General features: G+C 45.8%; 1 long non-coding RNA gene across 1 annotated transcript; it reads right to left on the reverse strand.

Moving 5' to 3' along the window:
* Positions 1–525: 525 nt before the first annotated feature.
* Positions 526–1194, reverse strand: LOC125555828. Its single transcript, XR_007304889.1, has 3 exons — positions 1052–1194; positions 884–946; positions 526–544 (listed from the first exon to the last, which is right to left on the reverse strand). It is a non-coding gene; the product is annotated as an uncharacterized LOC125555828 (long non-coding RNA).
* Between the last annotated feature and the right edge of the window lie 8081 nt (positions 1195–9275).

Genomic DNA, 9275 nt, shown 5'->3' on the forward strand with positions numbered 1-9275 from the left:
TGCTTGCCGGCATTGCTGGAATGATTGCCATTCCCGACTCTGACTCGAAATTGTTTGCGGCATGTTTGTCTGCTGTCTGGTGGAACGCGTCTTCCGTGCGCTCAGAGCTCCCCGCAGTAGATGTGCCGGCGCTGCTGTGCATTGTAGTTGTAGGTTCTGTAACAGGGAAAAATAGGTACGAGCTTAAGAATCTTGTGTTGGATAAGATGTGGATCGCAACGGATCACACCATCTTCGAGTGATTTTCCATGACATCTTTTACAGACAGCAAGCCGTCAGTCTGTGGGTGGTCATTTTTATGGCAGCTGTAGGTGTGTAGACATGGCACCTACTGTTCAACAAACATGGCAACCATTGTTTTGCCTACAAATAACTACAAATAGCAAATGTAGCGCTGTTTTTTGTGGTTAAGATATTTTCCCTCTACCTTGTTGTGCTGTATTTGACCATCGTGTGTGGTCTGTTACACCATAATGACGTGATCCACCAGGAATTTGCAAAGCTTGCCAGGAGACGTTTGCCGGGTCACCGCCAGCGTAATAACCTGCAATCATAGTAGTGGTTGGTCAAATCGCGGCAAACACATTTCGTGCTAGCACGGCAACTGCAGTTGCCCTTATGTGGCAAATGCATTTTTGCTTGCATGGAAACTGAAGTTGCATCGGTAGGGCAATTGCAGTTTGTTATTAGATGGCAATTGCAGTTGTCATGAAATGGCAACTGCAGCTTTTCCTACATGGCAACTGCAGGTGTGCAGAGATGGCAAATGTTGTTTTTAATACATGGCAACCGTAGAAGACCAGTCATGGCAATTTTTGTAGTTGTCAACTATGCTCCTTGTGCTGACTGAGCATCCGCATCTTCACTATGTTTATGGACTCACCTGTGTACGACGTCGATGGCAGGTACATGGGTGCTGCCCGATTCCACGTGCTGCACGAAGGCTCTGCATTTTACACCCTGATAACTCGTGAGTCCTTTTGCCATCTTTTTTTCATGTTCATTTTTCATGTCCACAGCATTATGTGCTCTTTTTTCGTTTTTGCATTACCTTGATTAGCCATACTAGCTAGTTGGAGTTGGCTGCCCGTACATTTGTCAGCGTTAGCGCCTTGTGACTGCACTTGCCACGGGGCCCCCCTAAGAGTGTTCTGGTCATAAGAACCTGCAAGACAAATGACAGTGCACGACATAAGTAGAATGTCATGTCCATCGTCGCGAAGATGGCAAATGTTTCTCTTCATTTTTTAGCACGCATCGTACCTACGCTTGCATACTGTTCTAGCAGCGGCAGCAACGGCCCTGCAGAGATGAGCTGACTGTACTCTGATGCATCGAAAGGTGGCGGCGTTTCTGGCCTTTGAGAACCCCAATCATCTGCACCATCTTCGTGATTCATTCTTTTCCGTGTCTCGCTTCTGTTCTGATGTGCTCTCAATCACTGGATGAACAAGAAGGCATCAACAATCCAATTTTTTTATCATTGTGCTGCTTGCATGTAGAAGTTAACACGTCAGTGCTATCACATTTTCATGCGTTGGCAACCAACATATCATGGCTAGTAGGACATGCACATCCACTATCCTTTTCTAAAATTTGGTGCTAGCTATCCATTTGATTCGATGGCATCAGGCTCTACAATAGGATGGCAAGCAATAAGTTGACATGGTGGCAGTTGACGACAATGACAGGTGGCAACTGACGTTATACACCAATGGCAATTAATTTTCACACCCCCATTATTCCAAATTTATCAATTCTCTCTCCCTTTTTATGGATTGCTGCACATCCATTCATTCACCAACTAGGAGCATCAACCTACTGAGAACTCACGGTTATCTCTAGCGTACTACATGGCAAATCTAGTGTATTCTGCTTGGCAACTGCGAAGTCACACAATGTATGTAGTGTTTTAACCCTGTAGGATGGATCTAGTTGCCAACTTCGTCGGTAATTTTGCAATTTTCTGCCCAGAAGGAGGATGAGAAACAGTAGGGAGATCGGGAGATTCACCTGCTTTTAGCTGGTCGTCTCTGGAGGGCGTTGTTGGAGTGGGGGTTGGGGGGGGGGGGGGGATGGGGGGGGGGGGGGTAAGGGGTGTGGTTTGCGGTGGGAGCGCCCTACAGATCCTCCCTGGTTGCCATGGCAACCAGAGATGGCCGGCAACGGAGGTCGGGGTTCGACAGGCGGGGGGCGAGGGCGCAGACGAGAGAGGGGACGGATCGGAGGCCGGGAACGGCTGGGTCGTGCGGGCAGCGGCTCGTCTGGCCCGGACGAGGCAGTGCGGGCGGGGTTGCCACGCACCGGACATGCGGGCGCGCTTTTGTGCGCGCGGACGGGGTCGTGCGGGGCGGTTCCCGTCCATGCCACACGATGCGTGCGGGCGGGTTGCCCTCCACGCCACACGTATGGCAGTTATCGGCTTCCTTTTTTTTCTGTCGAACGCATGCTCGGGTGAGCCAGAAATACGAAACGTTTTTCCATATTATTTAACGGATTGAGGGTTAATTCAAAAAAGCACAGGGACCTTTGTGTAAAAACGCCGTGACAGTGAATCCGGAGACTCAATCCGTGCTTTATTATTAGGGAGAGATGTGAAGTCGGTTTTCATTCAGTATTTTGATGATGTGTTATGTTGTTCTTCCTCTAGTGGTGTCGTATGAATGTCGACTACATGGCACATTACCATGCTTGGGCCGAGGGGAAGGCATTGTGGGATTAGTAAGTAGATGATGGGTTGCAAGAGTGATAGAAACTTAAACCCTAGTTTATGCACTACTCCTCAAGGGGCCGATTTGGATTCATATGTTTCATGCTATAGTTAGATATATCTTAATTCTTCTTTTGTAGTTGTGGATGCTTGCGAGAGGAGATAATGATAAGTGAGTTGTTTGTTCAAGTAAGAATAGCACCCTAGCACATGTCCACCCACATAACAACTTATCAAAGTAGTGATGAGTCAACAAATTTGTTGGGAAACGTAGCATGCAATTTCAAAAAAATTCCTACGATCATGCAAGATCTATCTAGGAGATGCATAGCAACGAGAGAGGGAGAGTTTGTCCACGTACCCTCGTAGACCGAAAGCGGAAGCGTTAGGTTAACGGGTTGATGTAGCCGAACGTCTTCGGATCCAACCGATCAAGTACCGAACGTATAGCACCTCCGAGTTCAGCACACGTTCAGCTCGATGACGTCCCTCGAACTCTTGATCCAGCAAAGTGTCGACGGAGAGTTTCGTCAGCACGACGGCATGGTGACGGTGATGATGATATGATCCACGCAGGACTTCGCCTAAGCACTACGACAATATGACCGAAGGAGTAAACTGTGGAGGGGGCACCGCACACGGCTAAGAAACAACTGTTGTTTTGGGGTGCTCCCCTGCCCCCGTATATAAAGGAGGAGAGAGAGGAGGCCAGCCAAGGGGCGTGCCATAGGGGGGGACCGACTAGGACTGCTAGTCCAAGTTGGCCCCCTTTCCTTTCTTTAGGAGGGGGAAAGGGGAAGGAGAGGAGAGGGGGAAAGAAAGGGGGGGCGTGCCCCCTTACCCTTGTCCAATTCGAACAGCCCATGGGGGGTGGCGCCTCCCCTTGTGGGCTTCCCTCTCTCTCCCCTATGGTCCATATTGGCCCATTACTTCCCCGGGAGGGTTACAGTAACCTTCTGGTACTCCGAAAAATACCTAAACCACTCCGAAATCATTCCGGTGTTCGAATACCATCGTCCAATATACCAATCTTTACCTCTCGACCATTTCGAGACTCCTCATCATGTCCGTGATCTTATCCGGGACTCCGAACAATCCTCGGTCACCAAAACACATAACTCATAATACAAATCGTCATCAACGTTAAGCGTGCAGACCCTATGGGTTCGAGAACTATGTAGACATGATCGAGACACATCTCCGGTCAATAACCAACAACGGAACCTGGATGCTCATATTGGTTCCTACATATTCTACGAAGATCTTTATCGATCAAACCGCAATGACAACATATGTCATTCCCTTTGTCATTGGTATGTTACTTGCCCGAGATTCTATCGTCGGTATCTTCATACCTAGTTCAATCTCGTTATCGACAAGTCTCTTTACTTGTTCCGTAATGCATCATCCCGCAACTAACTCATTAGTCACATTGCTTGCAAGGCTTATCGTGATGTGCATTACCGAGAGGGCCCAGAGATACCTCTCCAATACTCGGAGTGACAAATCCTAATCTCGGTCTATGCCAACCCAACAAACACCTTTGGAGACACCTGCAGAGCATCTTTATAATCACCCAGTTACGTTGTGACGTTTGATAGCACACAAGGTGTTCCTCCGGTATTCGGGAGTTGCATAATCTCATAGTCAAAGGAATATGTCTAAGTCATGAAGAAAGCAATAGCAATAAAACGTATCGATCATTATGCTAAGCTAACGGATGGGTCTTGTCCATCACATCATTCTCCTAATGATGTGATCCCGTTCATCAAATGACAACACATGTCCATGGTCAGGAAACTTAACCATATTTGATTAACGAGCTAGTCAAGTAGAGGCACACTAGGGACACTCTATTTTGTCTATGTATTCACACATGTATCAAGTTTCCGGTTAATACAATTCTAGCATGAATAATAAACATTTATCATGATATAAGGAAATATAAATAACAACTTTATTATTGCCTCTAGGGCATATTTCCTTCAGTCTCCCACTTGCACTAGAGTCAATAATCTAGATTACATTGTAATGATTCTAACACCCATGGAGTCTTGGTGTTGATCATGTTTTGCTCGTGGAAGAGGCTTAGTCAATGGGTCTACAACATTCAGATCCGTATGTATTTTGCAAATCTCTATGTCTCCCTCCTTGACTTGATCGCGGATGGAGGTGAAGCGTCTCTTGATGTGTTTGGTTCTCTTGTGAAATCTGGATTCCTTTGCTAAGGCAATTGCTCCAGTATTGTCACAAAAGATTTTCATTGGACCCGATGCACTAGGTATTGCACCTAGATCGGATATGAACTCCTTCATTTGCTGCTTCCGAAGCAGCTATGTACTCCGCTTCACACGTAGATCCCGCCACGACGCTCTGCTTGGAACTGCACCAAATGACAGCTCCACCATTCAATATAAATACGTATCCGGTTTGCGACTTAGAGTCATCCGGATCAGTGTCAAAGCTACCATTGACGTAACCATTTATGACAAGCTCTTTGTCACATCCATAAATGAGAAATGTATCCTTAGTCCGTTTTAGGCATTTCAGGATGTTCTTGACTGCTGTCCAGTCATCCACTCCTGGATTACTTTGGTACCTCCCTGCTAAACTTATAGCAAGGCACACATCAGGTCTGGTACACAACATTGCATACATGATAGAACCTATGGCTGAGGCATAGGGAATGACTTTCATTTTCTCTCTTCTTCTGCAGTAGTCAGGCATTGAATCTGAGTCAACTTCACACCTTGTAACACAGGCAAGAACCCTTTCTTTGACTGACCCATTTTGAACTTCTTCAAAACTTTATCAAGGTATGTGCTTTGTGAAAGTCCAATTAAGCGTCTTGATCTATCTCTATAGATCTTGATGCCCAATATATAAGCAGCTTCACCGAGATCTTTCATTGAAAAATTCTAATTCAAGTATCCTTTTACGCTATCCAGAAATTCTATATTATTTCCAATCAACAATATGTCATCCACATATAATATTAGAAATGCTACAAAGCTCCCACTCACTTTCTTGTAAATACATGCTTCTCCAAAAGTCTGTATAAAACCATATGCTTTGATCACACTATCAAAGTGTATATTCCAACTTCGAGAGGCTTGCACTAGTTCATAAATAGGTCGCTGGAGCTTGCACACTTTGTTAGCACCTTTAGGATCGACAAAACCTTCTGGTTGCATCATATACAACTCTTCTTTAAGAAATCCATTAAGGAATGCAGTTTTGACGTCCATTTGCTAAATTTCATAATCGTAAAATGTGGCACTTGCTAACATGATTCGGACAGACTTAAGCATTGCTACGGTTGAGAAGGTCTCATCGTAGTCAACTCCTTGAATTTGTCGAAAACCTTTCGCAACAAGTCGAGCTTTGTAGATAGTAACATTACCATCAACGTCACTCTTCTTCTTGAAGATCCATTTATTCTCTATGGCTTGCCGATCACGTGATCCATATCAACTAAAGTTCAATTAATCATATTACTAAAGAACTCCCACTTAGTTAGACATCCCTCGAGTCATCTAAATGATCACGTGATCCATATCAACTAAACCATGTCCGACCATCACGTGATATGGAGTAATTTTCAATGGTGAACATCTCTATGTTGATCATATCTACTATATGATTCACGTTTGACCTTTCGGTCTCAGTGTTCCGAGGCCATGTCTATACACGCTAGGCTCGTCAAGTTTAACCCGAGTATTATGCACGTGCAAAACTCACCCGTTGTATGTGAACGTAGAGCTTATCACACCCGATCATCACGTGGTGTCTCGGCACGACGAACTGTCGCAACGGTGCATACTCAGGGAGAACACTTATACCTTGAAATTTAGTGAGGGATCATCTTATAATGCTACCGCCATACTAAGCAAAATAAGATGCATAAAAGATAAACATCACATGCAATCAAAATATGTGACATAATATGGCCATCAACATCTTGTGCCTTTAATCTCCATCTCCGAAGCACTGTCATGATCTCCATCGTCACCGGCTTGACACCTTGATCTCCATCGTAGCGTCGTTGTTGTCTCGCCAACTATTGCTTCTACGACTATTGCTAACGCATAATGATAAAGTAAAGCAATTACATGGTGATTGCATTTCATACAATAAAGCGACAACCATAAGGCTCCTGCCAGTTCCTGATAACTTCTACAAAACATGATCATCTCATACAATACCGTGTATCACATCATGTCTTGACCATATCACATCACAGCATGCCCTGCAAAAACAAGTTAGATGTCCTCTACTTTGTTATTGCAAGTTTTACGTGGCTGCTATGGGCTTCTAGCAAGAACAGTTCTTACCTACGCATCAAAACCACAACGATTTTTCATCAAGTGTGATGTTTCAACCTTCAACAAGGACCGGCCGCAGTCAAATTCGATTCAACTAAAGTTGGAGAAACAGACACCCGCCAACCACCTTTATGCAAAACAAGTTGCGTGTCTGTCGGTGGAACCGGTCTCATGAACGTGGTCATGTAAGGTTGGTCCGGGCCGCTTCATCCAACAATACCGCTAAATCAAAATAAGACGTTGGTGGTAAGAAGTATGACTATGATCGCCCACAACTCTTTGTGTTCTACTCGTGCATATCATCTACGCATAGACCGGGCTCTGATGCCACTGTTGGGGAACGTAGCATGCAATTTCAAAAAAAAATCCTACGATCACGGAAGATCTATCTAGGAAATGCATAGCAACGAGAGGGGGAGAGTGTGTCCATGTACCCTCGTAGACCAAAAGCGGAAGCATTAGGTTAACGCGGTTGATGTAGTCGAACGTCTTCGCGATCCAACCGATCAAGTACCGAACGTACGACACCTCCGAGTTCAGCACACCTTCAGCTCGATGACGTCCCTCGAACTCTTGATCCAGCAAAGTGTCAAGGGAGAGTTTCGTCAGCACGATGGCGTGGTTACGGTGATGTGATCCGCGCAGGGCTTCGCCTAAGCACTACGATAATATGACCGGAGGAGTAAACTGTGGAAGGGGCACCACACATGGCTAAGAAACAACTGTTATGTTTTGGGGTGCTCCCCTGCCCCCGTATATAAAGGAGGAGTGGGAGGAGGCTGGCCAAGGGGCACGCCATAGGGGGGAACCGACTAGGACTCCTAGTCCAAGTCGCCCCCCCTTCCTTTCTTTCGGAGGGGGAAAGGGGAAGGAGAGGAGAGGGGGAAGGAAAGGGGGGCCGCGCCCCCTTCCCCTTGTCCAATTCAGACAACCCATGGGGGGCGCCCCCCCTTGTGGGCTTCCCTCTCTCTCCCCTATGGCCCATGTTGGTCCATTACTTCCCGGGGGGGGGGGGCTCCGGTAACCTCCCGGTACTCCGAAAAATACCCAAACCACTCTGAAACCATTCCGATGTCCGAATACCATCGTCCAATATATCAATCTTTACCTCTCGACCATTTTGGGACTCCACATCATGTCTGTGATCTCATCCGGGACTCCGAACAATTTTCGGTCACCAAAACACATAACTCATAATACAAATCATCATCAAACGTTAAGCGTGCGGACCCTACATGTTCGAGAACTATGTAGATATGATCGAGACACATCTCCGGTCAATAACCAACAACGGAACCTGGATGCTCATATTGGTTCCTACATATTCTACGAAGATCTTTATCGGTAAAATCGCAATGACAACATACGTCGTTCCCTTTGTCATCGGTATGTTACTTGCCCGAGATTCGATCAGCGGTATCTTCATACCTAGTTCAATATCATTACCGGCAAGTCTCTTTACTCGTTCCGTAATGCATCATCCCGTAACTAATCATTAATCACATTGCTTGCAAGGCTTATCATGATGTGCATTACCGAGAGGGCCTAGAGATACCTCTCCGATACCTGAAATGATAAATCCTAATCTCGATCTATGCCAACCCAACAAACACCTTCGGAGACACCTGTAGAGCATCTTTATAATCACCCAGTTACATTGTGACATTTGATAGCACACAAAGTGTTCATCTGGTATTCGGGAGTTCTACTTTAACAAATCCTAATCTGCTGCTACTACTGCTACTGCTGCTACTGCTACTACTGCTACTATTGTAGGATCGAAAGTATGTCTAGAGGGGGGGGGGGTGATTAGACTACTTGACCAAATAAAATCTAGCCTTTCCCAATTTTAGTTCTAGGCAAATTTTAGCAACTTAGAACAAGTCAAGCAATCAACCTACACATGCAATTCTAAGAGTATAGCAGTGGAAAGTAAAACAATTGCATATGAAGGTAAAGGGAGGAGTTTGGAGTGTGCAAACGCAATTGGAGACACGGAGATTTTTGGCGTGGTTCTGATAGGTGGTGCTATCGTACATCCATGTTGATGGAGACTTCAACCCACGAAGGGTAACGGTTGCGCGATTCCACGAAGGGCTCCACCCACGAAGGGTCCACGAAGAAGCAACCTTGTCTATCCCACCATGGCCATCACCCACGAAGGACTTGCCCCACTCGGGTAGGTCTTCACGATGTAGGCGATCTCCTTGCCCTTACAAACTCCTTGGTTCAACTCCACA

This window comes from Triticum urartu, chromosome 5, assembly GCF_003073215.2.
Source record: "Triticum urartu cultivar G1812 chromosome 5, Tu2.1, whole genome shotgun sequence".
NCBI classification, from domain to species: domain Eukaryota; kingdom Viridiplantae; phylum Streptophyta; class Magnoliopsida; order Poales; family Poaceae; genus Triticum; species Triticum urartu.